The sequence below is a fragment of the Lontra canadensis genome, unplaced genomic scaffold (genome assembly GCF_010015895.1).
Source record: "Lontra canadensis isolate GAN:19392208 unplaced genomic scaffold, GSC_riverotter_1.0 scaffold13, whole genome shotgun sequence".
NCBI lineage: Eukaryota > Metazoa > Chordata > Mammalia > Carnivora > Mustelidae > Lontra > Lontra canadensis.
This window is the reverse complement of record NW_022631007.1, coordinates 25,863,348-25,887,021: the sequence shown is the minus strand read 5'-3', so window position 1 is coordinate 25,887,021 and position 23,674 is coordinate 25,863,348.

Below are 23,674 nucleotides of genomic sequence, written 5' to 3'. Positions count from 1 at the left end.
AAATCTTAGGACGTAGTCATTCTTGTTAAAATATGATATTATTGAATGAAGGACAGAGATTTTCTATGGTGTGTGCGCTGCACATAGAGCTAGAACTTACTTTCCATTTTTCCTTTCAAGATTCTTTGGAACCCATGCCAACCTCTCCACTTTACTAGCACTGTCTTTTTCCAGGGCCTTTCTGACTTGTTTGTGAGTAATTCTCTCCCTGGAATATTGTCTATCTTTTCAGTGGTCTCATCAAATTTAACTTGCTAAACAAGGCAGGACTGAAGTACCATCTTCTCCATGAATTTTTCTTTGTTTATTCTTATCTTCGCTGATCTCTCTGATTCCTGAATTCCTACAGCATTACAGTATAAAATGCTTACAGATTTTCTACATAAGTGTAGTAATTAATTCCATATTGTTTTGTGCCACAGTAGCCTCTTGAGTGTTTGTCTTGGTTTTTGAAACTATGGGAAGTTTTCTGAGAGCTGGAATCCTATCTTATTTATACATCTCTTAATTCAGGATGCATAGTAGACTGTAAATAAATATTGATTAATTGATTTATTAATGAGCTTGTTCTTAGCTTCCTTCACTATTGAAGATTTTGTCAACAAAGAAATCAACATACAGGATTTTATTAATTTATTTCACACCTATCATTTATCCTGGTAAGGTAGAAAATAAATAAATTAGATCTTTGTTAATGTCCTCAATTCATTTTACATATGGGAAGACAGGAAAGGCAAGAAAGAAATACAGTATAACCAAGGGTCAGAGTGTGCATTAGGAAATACGTATGTCACTTCGCTTCCAAATGTAATTATTTATGAAGAAGACATGATGAAAATAAAGGTTTTATTCCTTCCACACCAATGAGGTGAGGGTAGAGGTAAAAGTGAGAAAAGATTAGGAATTTCTATAGATAATAACATCATTGTCCCCAAATGTTGGTTCTGTATAAAGAAAGTTGTTTTAAGGGAGAGTCATTAACAAACTAAATAAGAGGTTATTTCCAGAGAGTCTAGTAAAACAGGTGGAAAGATTATGATAACCATGTAATGCACCTTCTAGCATAGCACAGATAGAAACTTTCTGTTACAGCTCAAGAGTATAAGCAAAAGTAAATGGTAGCATTATTATATGAATAAATGAGTTAGTTAATCAATCACTGACAAGCCATACTCTGTAATCAAAAGATTTTTCATGTTAAGATTAATTTCGTGTAATACAGGCCTAAATATTACATAAACCTCCTTGACATTGAGTTATACTTCATAAGAGAAAAAGGGCACTTGCAGCCACCAATGAATGGCAGTCAGGAACAATTTTGGATTTCAGGATCTGGGTGGCCATTACCCAAAATCTGAGGATGCTTTGTAAGTCAAAGTATGGATCTACACTATCTAATATGGTAGCCATTAGCCACGTGTGGTTACTTTGTGCTGGTAGAAGCAGAACTAAGCAAAAGGAGCAAATTCCCTGGAACTAGAACTTTTACCATGTTGCAAGCAGGAAAGAGATGCCAGGTAGTATATGTTGGTGGTGGAAGTATTGAATATTGAGCAACTATTTATCTTCTTTGTCATACAGATACATAACATTAGTACATACTGAATGCGTATGTGTTGTCGCCAGGCTTTTATATTGAACTGGAAAGTCATCAATCCTGAGTATCACAATGACACAAAACTCCACCAAAGAAGAGCACATATTTAAGGTGAGTTCATTCACTCACCTTTCAGCAGGTATGCTCAAACTCTCTCACTGAACAGCAAAATGTTTTTCTCCTTCTGGCAAAGCAAAGATGATAATTGATAAAAATGGCCAAGGCCACGTTAAACTTGAAATGATGTAATATGCCTAAATTAAGCCAGTGGAGTGAGGAATAAAAAAAAATAGCACTTTGATTTTACCTTGATGTTAGGAGTTGATTTCCTATCCAAGAGTTGACTAAAACCTATGAGTATTACTCATTGTGTTAACATGGAAAGACAGCTGCAGTCCTTTTCAGATGGGAACACGCTCACAGGGCACTTGCTGAGAATTTGTCACCAAAAACATTATTCTGATGGTTTTTCAGTCCATCTGCTAATTTCTATTTTGCATAGATTTTCCAGAACTGAAAATCTAGAAAAAGTATATATTTCCCAGAGATTGAAAGTATTTCAGCAGAGGAACTTAGATTTAGCTGAGAGTGGATTTGTTCTCTAGGAGAATCTTGGTAAATACCCACAATCATATTTTATTACCAGATGTGTAGTTTTAATTTCTCTTACAAAGACAAGGCCATAAACTTCCTCAAAGACAATGTGCCTTTACATAAACCAATAGTTTTCAAACGTTTAAGAAATCCTAGATATGGAAAATATGAGAGAGCAAGTCTTTATTTGCTCTTTATTCCCCACCTACGTGCAGAATAGTGAACAAATAAGTATTATTAATAATTCGTAGGCTGGTCATGTGAAACTATAAAATCTGCACTTTATGGTGAACAAGGGAAGGCATTTTATAGAGAAGAAGACACAATCCACCATTCTTAGGGGCATTTACAAGTAAATTGTTTTCAAGATGGGAAGTCCAGTAATTGCTGTTGCCCCTCCTCTCCACCTGGGTACTCTGAATGGTGCCCAAATGAAAGTTGTTCATGACTTTTTCTGTTTTATTTCCGATTCAGATTCGTCTTAACAGCTACCAGCATAGCAAGCTGAAGGTACTTTACCTTCTCTCTTATTTTCTAAGCTTTTTATAAAATTGAACACCATTTGAGCTAGAAAAGATCTTACCCTCTCTCTAATGTCAACTTCTTCTTTTCTGGGTGAGCAATTTTTTTTTTTTTTAAGATTTTATTTATTTATTTGACAGACAGAGATCACAAGTAGGCAGAGAGTCAGGAAGAGAGAGAGGAGGAAGGAAGCAGGCTCCCTGCCGAGCAGGAAGCCCGCCTCAGGGCTTGATCCCAGGACCCTGGGATCTTGACCTGAGCCGAAGGCAGAGGTTTTAACCAACTGAGCCACCCAGGCGCCCTAAACTTTTTTTTTAAGATTTATTTATTTATTTATTAGAGAGAGAGAGAGAGAGAGAGAGAAAGAGAAAGAGTGAAAGAGGGAGAAGGGGTCAGGGCAGAGGGAGAGGGAGAAGCAGACTTCCTGCTGAGCAAGGAGCCTGATGCAAGCTAGATCCTAGCTTGAGATCCTAGTTAGATCCTTGAGATCCTAGCTAGATCCTTGAGACTATGACCTGAGCCAAAAACAAGAGTTGGACGCTTAACTGACTGAACTACCCAGATGCTACTGGGTGAACAAACTTTAAGGAAACATGCAGACTTGACATTTGTCAGCTGGAGAAAGAGTGAAACTTGGAATCCAAGTCTCTAAATTCTCAGTCAGGGCTCTTGTTTTTACCAAGCCACATTCCTTGGGCCCACAACATCTGGAGATCCATTCTAAGGTTCTCATACAAACCACCAGGAATCCTCACTTGGTTACTTTGACAAGGTATCACACAGTCCAACATATGGAACATGATTCAGCCATTATATATTCAAGTTTTCTCAATAACTAATAACTTATTTTAATGTGGACTTTCATAATTCTAAAAAAGTATTGCTGAGAGTGGTTATCAATATTTGTATATGGACAGGAAATGGTGGAATCTTGTTTAAGGCAGCTTTTTGGGCCACACAGCTTATATTCTAAAGAATCCCAGAGCGTGGTTTGGCTTGCTTTTAGTTGCATTCTCCTGTGAATTGGCTATCTTCCTTTGGGGAGCAAATGACTCTGAGATGCCCAGATGGAAGGTTTGAAATGTGTCAATTAGCAAACACCAAGATCACAAAGATTCTTTCTCATTATGGCAGGGTAAGAGGATAATGCTTAGAGCCTTATGTGTCCTTGGTGTGAACAAGGCGAGGAAAGAAAATGGCTTTTCTATTATTTTGATAATATGATCAATTTTATTTATTTATTTATTTTCTCTCTTACCTAAATAAGTTGGTACCATGAGAATCTTACCTGAATTTGTTCTCTTAGACTTATATTTAAGTAAAAGAAAAATAATAAGCTTCTCTCTCTGACTTCTTTAAGCTAATAATGCTGCCTTTGATTTGAGAAGTGAGATATGAATCACAGTGAAGATGACACTAGCAAACATGTGTTTAACATTCCAGAATTAAGCCATTATAATAGCACACCATAGTCTGTTCAAAAGGGTACAAAGTTAGAAGCCTCTTACTAAAGGCTTCTAATGTATATTATATCCATTTCTGTTTAGCAGACTAAAAAGTGAAGGCTCAAAAAATTACATAATGCTCCACCACTGAAAAAAATGTGAATCTAAAAGAGGAGAAATAGATGTGTCTCTTACATTCGGATACTTTTATCTATGTATGTTCTATGTATCTATGTAGTTCTATTATAATAGGATCATTGTGGAATCATCTCTGTCACAGCACACGTGCATAATTAGTGGTGGTCTCATTTAGGTTCTATGTTAGCATTTTCCTAAACGTGGTACTTCTTTCCACCCTCACCATGTTCAGTATCATTTCCATGATTTCCTCATTTGCCTTTCTTTCCCAGGCCATCTTGGTGACAGTGTTACCCCTGAAGGACAAACAGACAAACAAAACAGAGCAAAGTGGCTCTGTCATTCTTTTCCTCAATGGCCAGTCTGTTTCAGATGCACTTCTCCATTTTTATCGCATGCCATTCCCCTTCCCTCACTCCCGTAAACCCTATGCTCCCCCACAGACACATTCCCACCACTCTAAACACAGTGCTCCCTTTCAGAACTCTTTACAGAGTTGGTTTCTTCTTCCTGGAATTTCCTTTCAGGGTCACCCTCTCTACCTTCCATTTCATCCTTTTGGATCCAGTTCAAATATCAATACCCTCCCTAAACACTCACTTCTTTAGTTCCCAGGCAGAGATGGCTGCTCTCCCTCTTTAGATTTCAGGCTTACTTTTCTATACCAGTGAAAGAGCACTGTGGTGATATTTACTTATCTATTTAATTGTCTGTCTCTTTAGGTAGAGTATCAGTGGCTTTCAAACTTTAAATACAATTACCATTAGAAATACATTTTTATGATCCACAACACACACAGACACAGATTGAAACAGAATTGCCTTTAAAAGAATATATTCCCTTACAATAGTCAATGTCCTTTGATAATTTGTATTCTTATTTTTTTAAATTGTTGGTCACCATCTATTGTATTGATTTCACAGCCTAATAATGGGCCACAGCTTGTAATTCAAAAAGCTCTTTTCCAAATGGCAAAGAATTGCCTCTTATTAATTTTTGCTTCCTCCACACCAGCACAGGGTAGTGACGCAACAAATATTTGTTAAATGGATGATTATCCAAAGATGTTGTTTCTGAAAATGTTTTTAAAAATTTTTTTCAGCCATAATACACTTTATTATGTTTCTCTTGTCTTGAGGCTAAGTTCGAGCTATGTGTCTACTTTTTGTTTTTGTTTTTGTTTTTTGTTTTTGTACTTGGGGACAGAGAATAAAGTATTTATAGCTCCTATTTGCCACTTGGAAGATCTGGTGGGGAGGGCTAAAGATGACGAGCAGAGCAGTAAAAGTAGTAGTTGAACTGTGTCAAACTTACTTGGCCCATTTCATTGATTATCATTCTCTTCAATGGGCAGCAAAATCAGAACTTGTAACTATAAGGGTTTCCTGTCCAAATATTTTAATTATTCAGTTGATCTTGTGTCTCAAGATGATCCTATTCAAGTCAAGATATTTTTAAGAATTAAAGAATAATATCTGTTGTGAAAGTAGTTAACTCTGTTTCTTTAGTTCACCTATATTTTTGCATCAAATTTGTTTCTTGTTTTTAGTTTTTGACTTTTAGTGTTTGACAGACTATAAATTTTGTATTATAAATTTTATGGTCGCAATCCATACCCTGTGTTCTCAACAAATATTAATAATCGCAGTAGAAACATTTTTCTTGGTCCAATGGCAACCTTGTCAGTTTATAACTAGTAGTAAATAGAACATTCAGTTCAGTCCATGTGCTCATTTTGAAACTTAGAGAGAATAAATCATCTTTTTTCTTGATGCTTAGAGCTGAGTGGAAGTGGAAGGCATATGAGAAATCAGTTATAACTAATATGGATTCAGATGTCAATTTATTGATTTTATGATTGTTTCCATAGAATTATCTTTAGATAACAAAATGAAAAGTATTTGTGTGTTTTAGGTTATGGGCTTAAAATAGAATCAACAGGTTCTTTGTATCACTTGTGATTCAGAGATTTCCATATTTAAGACCCTCTCTCAATATCATATCTTGTCTGTTGGAGAATGGGGAATGGAGCTGGATACAGAGCTAGTTCAAAATGACCAGAATTAATTATATGGCCTCAATGAAATCCCTGATATTAATTTTAGAGGTGTGGTTTTGAAATATATTTTTTTTCTTCTTTTCCCCAGAAACCCTCCCTTCTCTAAAAATGGGAGAACACGATGTGTATGGAATCTCAATATTTTTAAAAAACAACACAAGCAGACCTTTGGTGAGAAGCCTGAAGGGAAATGCCTGCCTATTTGGCCACAGAAAAGGCTTTGAAGCACTTCCTAAATTCCTAGGACTCTACTCAACCCTGCTTTTAAGCCACTATTCCAGAACAGAGGAAGTTCTGGCGACATTGCAGAAAACTCCAGTAGCTCATTTTAAAAACACAAGCTCGGTCCTCTGTCTTCCAGAGATTCTGATTCTTGGGGTCTAGTGTGGCATTCAGGCACATGAATTTGTGAAATAGCTCCCCAGGAGATCACCCCTCTTCCTGGCTCCCAGACCAACTAGTCCTGATCTGTTCTCTAAGTGCAGTCCATGAGTTTCCAGCATCAGAATCACTTGAAAAAGTACAATTTTCTGGATTCCATTTTAGACATACAGAATCAGGATCTTTGGGAAAATTCTGATTCACACTTGAGTCTGAGATCTGATGATTAAGAGGAATGTGCACAGATGCCCTTTCCCAGTATTAGCAATAAGCTAAGCAATGGGTCCTTTATAGAAGGAGCTGGGTCAAAGCCATTGAGAGCCAAAAAAATGACATCAAAACTCCCAGGCTTATTCAGGGCACTTGCCATTGTTCTTTCATGACTCAAGAAGCACAGATGTCACCAGATATAAGTCCACTACTTTCTAGGAAGGTATGGGTCCCTCTACAGTTCCAGTGTTAACCTGTGAGAATCACTGTGGAATGATTCTGATGGAGAAGCCACAACACTGTGATGGTGAACTGCCAGGACAGGTGCACAACCAAAAGCCTGGGTGTGAAAGTACAAGAGGGCCTCTTGCAGCAGCCTTCACTGTGTTCCCTTTTCTCATTTGATTTCCCATTTCTACTTTAAGTCTACCTGGAACTTAGAGGGATGATCATTCAGGAACTTATGACCACCCAGAGAAGAACAGATAGAAAAAAGTAAATGTTAAGGCCAATTTAAGAAGCAAAGCATTATTTCTCAAATGCCATCTCTTACACTGATCTCTCAATCACACCACTGTATTTACATTTACAGAGAGAGTTGTCCTCACTATCTTGTGATACAGGTTTAGTTGACAGGTTTGGCAACAGAAAGCTATAGGACGGTCTTGTCCAATAATGACCATGATGATGGCAGTGGCAGAAGAGCAAAATCACCTTGCTGCTAAGAGTGTAGAGTAGCCGGATTGCCTGGGATTCGATGCTGGCTCCAGAATTTGTTAGCTTGTGTGTCTGGGAAAGTTGCTTAATCTGAGTCTCAATTTACCAATGAAGCTGGTGGTGGTGACAATGATGCATTAGCTCTCTCATACAGTTGTAAGGAAGAGTCACCTGGTTAATACTTAGGAAGTATTTTGAGCTGCTCCTAGTCCACGTAGGTGTTGTGTCTGTGACATGATTAAGACTCTACAAAATTCAGCCTTTGTTTCTTAGACACCATCTCATGCTTTGCAAGCACCTCATCATTTAACACCCCCACCACAACCACTTTATGTAAACCAAAGCACAGAGAGCTTACTTATGAAACGTACTCTGGATAAACTCAAGAAAGTCAGTGTCAAAACCCAAACAACACAGCTCAGACATCTTTAGCTTCTGTAACAATTAATACAGTTCAAGTTCCCAGTTTTGCTGACAGAGTTGTGACCTGACTCTTCTAGATGATATCATTAAAGGAGGGGAGGAAAGGGTGGGGGACAGGGAGCAGAATCTCAGGGACAGAATGTCAGAGGCAGTTTTAGCTCTTCCAACCTTCTTTTTTCCTATTCCCTATTAGGTGTATAATCATTTCAGTATTAAATTTTCCCATGAATTTTAGTTGCTTTATAAATTATGAGTTTTTATATCTTTGTGCAACCATTCTGGGTGTATTTAAGTGCTTGGGGCTAGAATTATAATTCCATTTGTCTTTGTGTCTGTTTGTTATCTTTGTATGTAATAGGAGGACTCCCCGGTGACGTGCTTGTTGTCATTCCTTTGCCTTCAGGGGTCATTAGTGTGTGGGTCCTCTGACTCTCTTTACTAGAGCCAAGAAAGACCAACTTCCCTAGAGACCAACTCAACTGAGGGCCACTCCAATATCCACCCCCAACTAGCTGACATGTGGCCTCTTGAAAACCTTCCGGGAGAGGCCAGCCCAAGCTTCATTCATAGTTGCTTGACATTATTTCCTCTCACCCTGTATTAGTCATATACTCATCCCCCTTTTTTTTATAGTGGGTGAACAACTCTGTTTGCATCTCCCTGAACTTCAAAAAGATCTTTGTGTGTAGAGCTGTTACAGAGAGGCCAATGATTATGGGATCACTTATTTATATTATTATGGCACAATAGAAGTCACTCTGGTTCTTAAATGTGTTCCAGTGACTCATGATATTTTTCCGATGTTTTTTGACCTCTGCTCCTTTCCATATTCTCCCATCTCCAATAAATTCGCAACAAAACCACAGAAAAACCACAGCTGTGTTTGTTGATCAGGGACTCGAAAAATGAAAGTAACCGTTTCCATGAGGAATCTTCAAAGGAGGTGAAATGAGTTCCTTGCTGTCTGCATATAACCAGATATGAAGGGATTTCGGAAATGAAAGTTGTCATTTCGTGTTTGGAAAATATTTTCACGTGATAAAAAATAGAAAAGTTATGGACACATCACCAAGATCAGCAGAATTGTGTGTTTTGTTATTACATCGTAGCATTACAAATGAGATGACACACAAATCACGATGAATGCATGCTAGAAAGTAGTAACAGATTAAACTTATTTAATCATTTTAAGAGACAAATCCAATTATCAGAATATAAAATATTAAATGTCAAAGTCAACAAATATATGTAGGATTAACAAAAGAAGACACTGATTTATGGAAGTTATGCTGTGTTCCAAGCCTCCAGAGGGCGCTATTGCATTTACACAGAAATATATTTAATTAGAGACACATTCTCTTGAAATTAAAAAAATGAGAATTTTAAGCATCTCTAATTTGTTTCCACATAAAACTAGGAAACAATCAATAACCATAATGATAATTTGTATCCTAAAGGATTAATTGAGGTTTATTTCATTTAATCAACCTGGCTTGCTTAATTTCATCTAAAGATCAGTTACCTAACAAAAGAATGAAAAAAAAAATCAAGGCATTTCAGATAATATTACAGTAACTTTCATTTGAACAAAGTGAACTTTGCATTAGGGCTAGACATTAAATTCATTGTATATTCAAAATACACTTAGAGATTTAAATCCTTTAAAGTTGTTAAAGTATCAAGAAGTTCCTTACAACAACAACAAAATTTTTTAACAAAAAGCTGTATATTTTGCAAATAGAAATACGAGATTTTTGAATTCATACTACATGGTTGCAAATTTGAACACTTAGCTGTAACCTGTGGATATTTGTTTCAAATAACATGACTTCTTTAAAAAATGCTTAAAATTGATTCGAGTAATCCTTTTTGAAATTCGATGACATAATTATTTTGTTTTGAGTTTTGACAGTTATTCTGAATTCTTATCTTATCTGCAGAATTATTTGAAACACAATATTATTTGTAGATTCATTAATTACCATTGGAATTTTATTATACAGAATGGCCCAGGAGTGTGATAAAGAAAAAGTTTCATTGGTTTCACATCTTTAGGTTTCTTATTTGCCCCATCCCTGGTTTAAAATCATGGCATTGTTTTACCAAAAAGTGAAATGTTTCCCTCCAAAGTAAGAAAGGGACTAACACAAATATTCAAGTCTATCAAAATGTTAAGACAGCATATAATTTGGGCAATAGAACAGAAAGCAGTAGAATCGAAGAAATTTCCCCAAACTGAAAACATTTTTTGATGTTAAGAGAAAACAATTGACTTGGGGAAAGGATAGAATAATTGATAAGTTATAATTAATCATGGAAATGATTAACAGTGAGTGCGGGTCAGGCAGTTAAGCAACACGCTCATTAAAATATGCAGATGTTTCTAGAGAATTTGTAGAACATGTGTGGGTAACAGTACAATGACATATGCCATATCTGTAACATCCTTCTCAGGAGCATGATCTAGCATAGAATCCATTCTCTTCACATTTCTTGGAGGGAAGAGGGTATTATATGCCTTGTGGCTACACAAGAACAAAATATCCAGGACAGGAACAAAGTGAGAGCATGGGGAGGCAGATGGGTGTCAGTTTCCCATGTCTGTGGGTGACTGTGGACACAGATGGACTTTTCAAATATTTCACTTGAGTCGATCTGGAGGACATCGTAAGGGACGTTTCAATCAAAGAGGCTCACAACTAAAAAAGGAAGATAAAATACAACTTTCTTTCTTCCAATATGACAAAATATTCTAATTGGGGTTTTGTAAATTATCTGATAGAGGGATCTTGAGTTTATGGTATCTGGGGAAAATACTTAAATATGCAATACCCTAGAGGATGACAAGAAATCAAATCCACTGGCACTACTGGTAGTGGCATGCTGGTGATGAAGTTTTCACATGAGCTTATGATTCTCTTACTATTTGTTTTTTTTCCATACTCTTTCCATTGGTCCATTATAGTCCCTAATCAAGGACCCCATACTCTACATGCAGGCTAAAAACCGTCAGCACTATAGAGTACTTGGTGCTTTAAAAGTGAAAATAACAATTAAGAATAAAAACAACGAGGAGAGCATTTGTTAGATACATGACCTTGAAAAATCTCCTTAAGCCTTACTTTTCACAATTTCTAAATAGGAACACATGCAGTTCAACACTTTGGTAAAGGTAAACAATGTAATGTATTTTAAAATAATTTGGAACTATTAACCTAATGTAGTGTGTGGTTTATCTGAGGTGAGATCCCAGGCATCTCTTACAGCACTAGGTTCTTCTTCCTTTCTTAGGAAAAGACAGATTAGGACTTGAAGAAATGAATGGTTTATTTGACTATTTACCCTAGATTAAATCAGGATGGAGCCATCTTATCTAAGACCTCTTCATTTAGATTTAGTGTGGATGAGGAGGTAGAGTTCCCTCTTCATTTCAGCTCTGCAGTAATACCACGCATGGACCTGGTGGTCCATGGATGGACCTGGTGGACCAAGGATGACTGCAAGAGACATCATAATTTCTAGAATGACCCGCTGGATATATATTCTGCCAGAAGCTACATGTGCACATGACAATGTGGTTGATAATGTTTCAGGCTAGATATTCTGTCAAAAACTCAAAGATGAGCTCATATAAAGTCATTTGGTATTGTCTTACACAATGGATCCAGTAGAAATGGGACCAGGACAGAGATATTACAAAGAATCTATTCTTATATTTACAATATTCATTTTGAAACCAATAATCCATCTCTATCTGGGAAAAGAATCATCTCAGAAAAAAAAAGTCTTAGGTTAGTACCATGAGGTTAGACTCTTGTATATTTAGCCAATTTGCTGTGTCTGAAGGAGTACAGGAAATCACCATGACACCCTTAAGGTACAAAAGAAGGGAATACATGTTGGCATAAGATACCAAAATGTGAAACATTTACGGAGGGTTATTTGTGAAATGATGAAGGAGGGTGATATGAATGAAAGGTCGTTGACTATGAACCTGAACACCAAAGATCTTACCAGGCTTTTCACACTATGGCCTGGGGACAAGGATTCATCTTCTGTGAGCCCAGTTTCATATCTGCTAACTCTGGGCTGAAGTTAGACTTCAGTCTCAAAATTTCCTACCCCTCTTAATGCTCTGACACTATGACCCAGGGATGTGTGTGTGTGTGTGTGTGCGTATGCACGTGTGTGTGTTATAAAATATGTGTGTGTCTTCTTGGATCAGAATTAAATAGAAAGCAAGTTTATAGTAACAGAAAATAAAAACTCAGATGGAGTAATAAAACAGGCCGGTAAAAGATTTTATCTAAATATTTGAAATTTTGTTTTGAGGGTGAGCTCATGCATACTTATCACCACAATACATTTTGCATCCTTTGCTTAAATAAACATCCATAAATTTTAGTTATTCTCATGCAAAGAAGTAATTTTTTTAAAAGCCATTTTCCAAATTTTACCATTCAGCCATAGATAGATGTTGTGTTTCCAACTTTGTACGTGGTGACTTTGGCCAGAGAATTTTATATATAACTCCTTCTGCACAAAGTTAAATATCTAAGGCATTGTGCTCTTGAGCTAGTAACATAATAGCTTGGTTTTATATTCTATTGCAACAAATTCCTCCATTTCAGCATGCTGCTTTCATTGAGAGAAATACATACTAAACGATTTAAAATCTACATAAAAGTTGCTAGGTGAAAATGTCCATTTCTTTTTCTGTTATATTTAGTGTCTACAAATCTAAACCCACATCTATACGTAGATTTATGCAATCGGATAAAAATCTTACAATCATATCTTAAATCCTACCCATTTGTGAGGATTAGTCTGTTATCTAATTCAGTGAGGTAGGACTGTAGTAAATTTACTAGTCCTTTGCTCAAGACTCTATCCACAGGGAAATCTCACAGCATTTCATCAGCTTGTGAACATTACCAGTTAAGCCACATCATTCAGATTCATTCGTTGTCAGGTGACACCTTCCCTATCATTATAGAAGTCCCTCTGTTTCAGGCAGAAAGGCTCAAGGATCCTTTTTAAAAAATTTTTATGTTTTTTTACTTTGTTTTAAAAATAATTCTTATTTTTTTAAAAAAACATATAATGCATTTTTAGCCCCAGGGGTACAGGTGTGTGAATCACCAGGTTTACACACTTCACAGCACTCACCACAGCACAAACCCACCCAATGTCCATAACCCCACCACCCTCTCCCTCCCCCCCTTCCCCCAGCAAGCCTCAGTTTGTTCTGCGAGATTAAGAGTCTCTTATGGTTAAATTTTTATGTTTTTGTTGCTTTTTTTTTTTTTGGCAATTCACAGTCCTAAAATAATGAACATAATAAATGCGTGGGTCTCTCTCTAAAATAGGAGTTACTGGCTTCGCCAAAACCTCCACTCTACCCAGCTCAGCAACTTTTGATGTCTCAGGAAAAGGACAATGCATGAGAGAAAACAATCAGTTAGGAAAAGGAAATTTCAGGGGAAAGTGGAGTGCTCACTATTTTGCTGTTCCTGAATTTTCTCTGAATTCAAACGTAAAATGATGAATATAATTTTGTCTAAGCATTGTCTACCTTCCGTTCTCCTTGTACTTGGCTGCAGAGTTTCTCAGTAACATAGTGGCTTCTCTTCCTCATTATTCTTTGTTTTCTTCTCTTTTTAAATCCTTAACATCTAATTACTTATCCTTTCTGGTTAGTAGAGATCTCCTATTCACCAAACTAAATGGTCTTTACTCTGCTCTCTATATGGTCTCCTTAAGCTTCTGACACTGTTGACTACCTGCTGCTTGAACCTCTCCATAAGGCAATCATCTTCCTGGTTTTTCTTCTTTTTCCATGTCTCATTTTCCACTTTCTTCTCCTTTGCTCTTTCTCACACTCCTTACAAGTAAGCATCCTACCATCTTCTCGACCATCTTTTCTTTCCTATTTCTATATTTTCTCCCTTGCTGATTTTATTCACTCTCATGATTTTAGTAATCAGCTCCAGGGATGACCAAAAATTTTTATTTTTAGCCCCAACCTCTGTGTCTCCAGCTTTTGAATTTCTGGTTTACATGTTGAACAATTCAACATTATGCATACTGACCCCTGAAACTTTCAACACACCCAAATATGAATTAATGTACTCTCCTAAACCTTTACCTCTAGATGTCTCAACTTCCATCATTTATACCATCTTCCAAGGGACCTGGGGCCTATGGACCATGCATGAGGTTCTTAAGGTATGTGATTTTCTTCATAAAGTGTTAAATACTGTGTTTGTACTACTTTTGTATTTCTTAATTCTGAGGAAAGCTTTCAGAATTTTTTATCAGTTTTTCAAAAGGGTCAGATATTTAAAAAACTTAAAAATCACTGCTGCATTGCTGAATTCAACATCTATTTTTCTCTTATGTATCTTGAGCGATATAGACAAATCTAAATTTTTAGACTACCTTTATAAGCCATTTAGGTTACAATTCATGGCTATTATATATCAGAATAAATTAGTTGTTGTTTTGGTTTTGCTCCATAATAGAGAAAAAAGCAGAAGCTTTTTTGTCCATAAGGGAAAATTTAAATCCTAGATCATGATTAAGTGGAGAAAATTATAAAGTTATTTTTAAATTTAAAAAATATATATCAGTTATTTTATCTCTTGAGCTAAATTTGTAATTTGGGTATCAAAACAATGTAGCATTTATGTGTGTGGACAGCCTAGTTTTGTGTCTATCTTATATTAGGAACTCATGTGTAAAACTAAAAGGTCAATTTGAAATATCTAGCTGTTTGATGTGAGATGGATGAGGGGAGATTACACTCTCAACCAATTCAACTGTTATAATATTAGGGTAACTATTCTAAGAAAATATGTTTGAGACTATGTTTGAATGAATTAGATTGCTCTTTGTATGAAATGGCATCAAAAGCTAAATCTATTGTCTACATACAGAATATACTCATATTTAGTAGGGCTTTCTTTTCTTTCTTTTTTTTTCTCTTACTTTTCTTGCTGAGATTTAATGAAATGTAGACATAACTTCGTGATCCGAAAATTAACCACACTGTTGATTTCTTACTTTCCTTTTTACATGAACTAATTCTATTTTGTATTGACTCTCATCTTATTTATCACTATAGGAAATAAACTCTATAAATTAGACTTCATTACCTATAAATTAATGTATTTATATTTTCTGTGCCAGAGACTGTGTTAGGTGTCAGAACACAAAGGAAAACAAGATATAGTTCCTGCTCTTAAAGAGCACAGAAGCTAACAAACGCATATCCACCTTACAAAATACTGCTGTATTTGTACTAGTATTATTAGTACAATTCTTCATTTTTAATGATTATTGTACCCAGTCCCAGCAAAGGGCAACTACAACAATTTTTATGATAGTACAGATTACCCGAAAGGAGAAATAATGTTCTCTAAAATAAGCAATTTTTTTCTATAAAGGTAGAGAAATGTTTTCAATTTTCTCCTTGAACTTCTACCCCCTTGTAATCAGGAACTAATTAATTAATTAGCTAATATTTCTAAAGTGCATTAAAGATGAGCAGTGTCATACAAATGCTAAGTATTTTAAAGCCATGTGTTGTCTCATATGCTAGATTGGATTTCTTAAAGTTTGGAAAGGACAATTTGAACAAATTATGTTTCATCTAAGTGGAAAAGCTAGACATATATAGAAGGCAGGGGGTAGGCGAAAGTAGAAGTTGGTTGGAAAAGTGCAAATGTAATCAAGAGAAGAATGATCCTTTACATTTCTCTCCCATTTACCATTATCATAAAGCAAGAGATGTGTGCATTCATATGAAACTGCTGAAGAGACAATGCAAATTTATTAAAATAATAAAGTATTGTGGTTTTTCTCACACGTATGAAATTGTTAATAGACCAAAGTCAGGACTTCCCAATAAAGGAGCTGATTTTATAATGCTCTTGGAACTTAATTCCAAAGGCAAAATATCTAATTTGGAACCTACATGATATAGATCTAGGTCGGTTGCCTGAATTCATGAGATGATTACCTACCCCTTCCTTTACCATGGGTTCCAAAGCCCAAGACTGCACCACTGCCTGTGAAGAGCAAAAGAAAGGAGAATAAAGCCCAGTGTCCCACACTGATCAAGGTAGAAGCCAAGCCAGAGCATTCAGTTCTAATGTGAGCATTCTGTACTAATGATTTCTCACCTAAATTACCCAGCCAATTTATTAGATCCACACTTACGTTTATGATTTTTAAACACAAGTCATATTTATATTCAACTCTTCTAGGAACTATAAAGGCATACCTTGAAGATATTGTGGGTTTGGTTCCAGACTGCTGTAATAAGGTAAATATCACAGTTAAACAAGTCAATGAATTTTTGGTTTCTCAGTGCATACACAGGGTATGTTTACACATACTGTAGTCTATTAGGGATACACTAGCATTATGTCTGAAGATACAATGTACATCTCTTAATTGAAATATACTTTATTGTTAGAAAGTATTATCATCTGAGCTTTTAGCAAGTCACAACTGCTGATCACGAATCACCATACAAATATAATAATAATGAAAAGTTTGAAATATTGTGAGAATTACCAAATTTGACACATGAAGTGAGGAAATGCTGTTGAATGCACACTGAATGAAAGTTATATCTGGAAACCAAGCAAGAAGCTTTCTGTAAAGAAGTTAATTTTCTTTCGTTATCCCATTTCCCGTGTTTGGGTATGTCAGGCTGCCTTAAAGGTCCAAGTCTGAGGCAAACAGTGTTCCCATGTGTCCTTTCTCTCCGTGGTACAAAGTGGTGGCCTATGTATTCAGGACTTTGTATAGTTTCACTCCCTACCCAGCATGGCTTTTTCAGGGAGCACCTGGACCTTTTCTGAAAGCTTTATCTTTATCAGAGACTCAACCCAGGTTCCTCCCTTTGAAATTTAACTCTCTGCCTAGTGGCAGCTTGCTCATCAGATCAACTCATCTACATTGGTGTGATCCTAAAGGTTTATATAATAGTGTATTGCTCTTCTTTTTTTTTTTTTTTTTTTAGATTTTATTTATTTATTTGACAGAGAGAGATCACAAGTAGGCAGAGAGGCAGGTAGAGAGAGAAGGGTGGGGGGAAGCAGGCTCCCTGCTGAGCAGAGAGCCCGACGTGGGGCTCGATCCGACCTTGGGATCATGACCTGAGCCGAAGGCAGAGGTTTAACCGCTGAGTCACCCAGGCACCCCATGTATTGCTCTTCTGAGGGAAAAGGAATAGCTTTAAAGGCAATGCTTTAACCCAAAAAATGGTTAGGACAATTTTTGTACAGAATTATTAATCTCTTATGATTTAGTGAAAGAGATGAAATCCACTCTTCTCCTAAGACATGCATGAAGGGAACTACATACAGTTGATCTTTGAATAGCAGGGACTTGAACTGCATGGGTCCACTCACATGTGGATTTTTTTCCTTTTTTTTTTTTTTTTTTAATAAATGCAGTACAGTACTGTAAATGTACTTTCTCTTCTTTCTGATTTTTTGTAATCATAGTTTTTTTTCTAACTTACTTTATTATAAGAATTCAGTACAATAAATATACAAAATCTGTGCTAATTGACTGTTTATGCTATTGGTAAGGCTTCCAGTCAACGCTAGGCTGTTAGTAGTTAAGTTTAGGGGAAGTCCAAAGTTATACACAGATTTTCAACTGTGCAGGGGTTGGCACCCCAATGCCTACTTTATTCAAAGGACAACTGCATCTACATGGTTGTTGTGAAGAAAATAAAATCCTAAAGTCATTTTGCTTTGGTTCAAATTCCTGCTCTGCCACTTGCGAACAATGTGACATTGAGTCAGTAATAAAGTCTAGGTCTCAGTTTCTTCATAAATAAAATTGGTATAATAATAATAGTTACATGATTGTAATGAGGATAAAATGAGTCAAGTGATTTAATTACCTGGAACAGTACCAGCTCTATGTTAAGAGTAATTATTATTCTGGATAGAGGAGTATGGTGTATTGGTTAAGAACTCAGGCTCTGACATTAGACATACCTGTGTTCAAACCCAGGTTGTTCTAGGTATGAGACCTCAGAGAAGTGACCCTATCTCTCTGCATCTCAGTTTCCTTATCTAGAAAATGGGTTATGAGAATTGAATCAGATTACGCATGTATATGGCTTCAAACATGGTAAATTGTTAGCAGTTGTTTTTCCCATTTCCCATTTTGCTTAACTATTTTCCCACAGGGTTCTATTATGTCACAGTCTAATGATATCCAGATAGAAGGTGTTTTTATATTCATGTTATAAATATCCAGACTGAGGAGAACAGCTGAGTAATAGAGTGACACCAACTGTCATAATGTGTAGAATGTTTCCTCAAGTTTCCCTCTTAAAAGAGTTTTACACAGTTAAAGAAAAAATTAATGAAGAAAGCTATTGCTATCTAGATGTAGATTAGTGTAAGGTTTTGTAGGTGAAGATTTATTCCCATTTTTAGACTGTATATTTCTGGAAAGTTTAGGTATCAGAGCCCTGTGGCTTGTTTTTCAGCAGCTCCCAGTAAATGTGATTACACTCAATCTTTGTATTGAAGTTCTCTGTGTAAATGCAGGAGGCTCTTGCCTTGAGAAAAATCTTTAAAAGTTGCAGAGCTCCCCAGAAGCAGAGGTTGGGAGGGAGGCATGCTTTGTGTCATACACATTAATTCAGTTGGCACATTACAATGTTAAACTAAATGACATTATTACAAAGCTGTGCTAAGAAGTGTTGACAGGTCCATATGGTAATTTTACAATGTATAATGAACACACAGACTCCTTTCTTGCAGAAATTTATAGTTCAAATCTATACCCAGGATATCCAGTTTTATTTCCAGAAACTTAAATTGACTTATTACGATGTAGTGAATGTATAAATTAGTTCCAGTAGTTAAACTGAAACATTTCCCTACAGACTCAATTAGATTCATTAATCTGCTGTGTAGACCTGTAAACGGCCCATTGTTCTTTTCCCCCCAAAATGTCAAAAACTATTTCTCTAACTATAAAATATTTCCTACAAAACCTGTTTTAAATGGTCAGAATTATTGTATATTAGAAACCCAGAACTACAAATTATCGTATTGCACCACTACTTTTTTTTTTCCCCAAAGAAAAATAGGGTCCAGCCCTTGCCAAGTAATTTAGTGGGGTTAGTAGGTGGATTTGGTGCTCTATCACACTGAAAATGCACTGAAATTAAGAAAAGATCATCTTTTTCCCTGTCTTACTGCATAAGTCAGCTGGCATGGGGCATATTGTGTATGTTCCTAACCCCACAGCTTTTTCATTTGAAAACTTTTGTTTATGTGCCTCCCTCTGCCAGAAGTGTGGCAGCTTATCAGCTCATTGTCATGTTCCATGGAGGCTGAGCAAAATAATACAACCTGTTAATGAATTCCGTTTCAAACGATGCACACCTGTGTCTTACCTACTTCAAAATACCACCCTCCTTGTGGGGACTAGGGAGACCCACTGCACAGCAGAGCTTTAAACACAAGCCCCCCCCCTTTTTAAGCCACTGTTGTGGAATGTAACAACAACAACAAAAAAACCCAGAAAACTTGTTTTATTGATTGATGAAGGTGGCTTATTTTTTTTACTACATGATTTTTTTTTTTTTTGCTTCTTTGATTTATTAAACATTCTTGTTTGGAAAACCTTTGCAACTCTTACCTTTGACTTTTATTTTTTTTTAATGGCTCAGCTTTTATAATCTGGAGAGAGTCGCATTTAATGCTAACTGTGGTTATGTTTTTAGTCTTGGGTAGACATACCTCTATTTTAAAGATGAGAGGGGAGCTATCTGGGTCATTCTCAGACAGAGGGATATTGGTGTGATCTGAAATTGAAATATTTAAGACTCATTTCACTGTATTAAGTAAAAACAATTCCTAGTTTCTTTGTGGAGGGTGCCATTTTTAGGGATATGGGAGTGTCTCACAGGCAAGGAATGGGAAATAAATGGTTCTTGGGGATGACTTGGAACCCATAATTCAAATATTGTCTCTCTTCATCTTTCTCCTTTATTTATTTTTTGTAAAGAGTTTGTTTATTTATTTATTTGGAAGGGAAAAAGAGAGAGAGCATGAAAGCAGGGGGAGGGGCAGAAGGAGAAGGGAGAGAGAACCTTCAGCAGACTTATGACTGAGTGCAGAGCCTGACTGGGGGCTGGACCTCAGGAGCCTGAGATCATGACCTGAGCTGAAACCAAGAGTCAGATGCTTAACCAACTGAGCCACTCTGGTGCCCCTTTTTCCTTTCATTGTAGCTTTTTCATTTTTACTCATTATTACTTCAATCCTGCTTTAGATTTCTCTATTTCCCTGGTCCAAGGAGTAGAAAATCTGGCTGAAAAAGGCTCCCCAATTCTTACATTATAGACTGAATTCTCTCCCATCTCAGTACCAATTTTAGAAAGAGATTCTGAATGGTCTAGATTGCTTCAGTTACTACTCCTGGGACAATCCAACGTGACTACATAGTGCTCTGCATTAGTCCAAGAGTATATAAAAATAAGTTACTCTCATTAGCTGATTTGAGGGAAAAAATAGAGGCAATCTTCACTAAATGGTGGTGGTGGTAGGTGAAGGTCAGTATTGGGCTGAATACACATATTAATACATATCTCCTTACCTCATTTTTAAATTCCCTGCCTCTATGATAATTACATGCCTTCTTATCTCTAGTCCAAGAAAATATAGAAAGTTAGAGCAGTAGGTGATCCAAAAGTAGAGATATTGGACTTTTCCTTCAGGATGATATTTCCAGTGAGAAATATAATGTGTTGGAATAATCAGCTTCCTGTTCCCAGTCCCATGTTCATCTGCTCACAGGACACGCACAATTTTCCTGCCAATGTATAACATAACATTTCCTTCCCCCACCCTTTTCATTTCATTAATATGGAGGTGGGGAAGGGGTGTGCCAGATTCTTCTTACAACATATTTCCCCCTAATTTTTCAACTTATCACCTTCTTTCTTGGAATCCTAGCTTTTCATGACAAATTGAAGAGTTCTTATTTGTGCAAATCTGCTCAATGCTAATATCCGCACCTGCACTTCTGGGTTGTGGTAAAGCAGCCACCCATGCACAGTAAGGGTGAATCTCCCACATCCAGGAAGGACAGAGGCCTGAAATCAGCAAAACCAGCTCAAGCATTTCCCTGCCCTTTTGATTTGGTAATTGCTTCTGTTCAGGCAGCCTGCCCCATGGCTCAGCATACTGCATTTCAGTTCAAATATTTATTGAATAACTTCTATGTGCCAGGTGCTGTGTTATATACTTCTAGAGATGAAAAATGAAATATATTGTTTCTGCCCTAAGAGACTGCCACTTGGACAAGATAGTCTCACCAGGACTATGGTATAAAGGACAATAAACCTGGTGGGAGAAACCAGACCAACCTTCTTGGAAATGGCTTTAAAGGATGATTGGGAATTTGATAAAGAACAAAACAAAACAAAATAAAAACCGATGTGAGGTGTATTAGGTCCACTGGCATCCTTCTATTTAGAGTCTAGTCTTAAGTAGAATGGAAGTGTAGAACCTAGCAGAGAAGTTCAGGAAGTAATTGACTCAGGGATCTGACTGAGCTCCCCTCTAGTCTCATCACAAGAAAAAATGAGGGGAGATGGGACAGAGGAGAAAACAAGACAGAATAAGTGGGAGCAGAGCCTGATCTTGAACTGAAGACTTAAGGCAGAATTGCTTGGTTTATATGTAAATTTAAGTAATGATTCTAGAGGGTCTACCATTTGCCAAGAACTACCATAATATCTGTCCTGTCCATTGTATCGATGGGTAAATAGTCTAAAAGAGGTGGGAGATTGGCTTAACTCACAAAACAAGTAAAACAGCAGGGAATTGAACCCAGGATGCTGGATGTAAAAGATAAGAATATTTATCAAGAGAATTAAAGGAGCAAGTAGGGTACAAGAACTCATGAACTTGCTTTCTTATTAGTTGGTTTGATTTTCCCCTCTCTTTGCAGTTTTTTGCCTCTTCAGGCAGCTATAGCTACCAGATCTTCATAGAGAATCCGCAGCTGCAGAAATTTGTTGATGTCTGTAGATTCACCATTATGCTTGACCTATTTCAGGTCTTATTTTTTAGGTCTCTCTACTACAGCTTTTCTGTAGTCGCCTTTTACATTCCGCTCCCGTAACTAGATGTTCCTGTTCAGGCCACTAACTAACAATATCTCTCCAAAATTCTCTGTTCAGACTCTCTAAATTAGACTGCATGATTGACCCAAATCATCATCTCTACGGAAGGACACTTTGAGTTGACTTTTTCTAGACTATAATCCAACTATTACGTAGGATACCATGGTTCAGATGCACACCGTGATCCAAAAACCCATGGCCAACATAGCTGAATCATGTGACTCAACTTTCCATATAGAAAAAAATCTCTTAGAAATGGCTAAATAAGGACAAGGGAAGCTAAAAGATAGTACAGTTTCAGGTACTGAAATAAATGCAACATTGATCTGAGATCTGAGAAGCATTATCCTTTTCCAAAATGAGAGTACATTCCTTAAACTAAGTATTGTTTTGTGCATTACTTTTGTCTTCCATTGCAATAACCTGTCCATGGTAGTGCTGGATTATAACAAAGAGATTAAGAAACAGACTGGATCAGGCAACCATAGGCCCAATTCTTAGATGGGCTGCTTGTTATCTATATGACTTTAGTAAGATACTCAGATATTCTATGCCTCTTTTTCCTCTTCTGTAAAGTTGCTGGTCATATTTGATCGAATTTAGATAAGGTTCAAACAAAATAGTACCTGTAAACTACACAGAGTAAGCACATAACAAATGATAGATTCATTTTAAAAGTAAACTACTATTGTCCTAAGATTATTAGATGCTCATGAACAAAAGTTACTCAGAGAAAATTAACAAAGAAACAGAAGAAATTAATTGCAAAATGATGGGTTTCAAAGATCCTGGATTTGCTGTATTTTTAAAAAATATTTTATTTCTTTATTTGTGAGAGAGAGGACAAGCAGGGGGAGTGGTAGTTCCCTATTTGCATTAGTTCCCTATTTAGTTTGAAAAACAGATATTCTAAGTTTATGTTGAGTAAAGATACCTTTCCCATAAACGTTTTTAAAAGAGGTTTTATAATTCTTAATAATATAATGTGCTAATGACCACATGTAAAGATGAAACTGAATGTTAATGCCATAGTAGGTTGAGCCAAGATTTTATGCATAAATAAATGATAGTGGCACATTTTCAAAATGTATACAAACATAGAAGTACAAAGTTCATAAAACAAATTAATCGCTTTTTTTTTCTTTTGGTGTGTTTAGAAAAATGTCATTGATGACCTTTCAGAAGTGAAGACAAGTAAAGCAGTAGCACTTGAGTTTTTTGGGGAAAAACATTAAAAAATAATCCCTTTTGATACAGAAGAACATTTTGCATATCCAAAGCCAGCTTCTCAACAGTAGCTATGTTTTTTTGTGAATGATCAACTCTCTAATTAGCCAATTATCATTGCAAATAGAGAAAGGGACAAAAATCACAAACTGCTAGTAACTTAAAATAGAAATCTATAT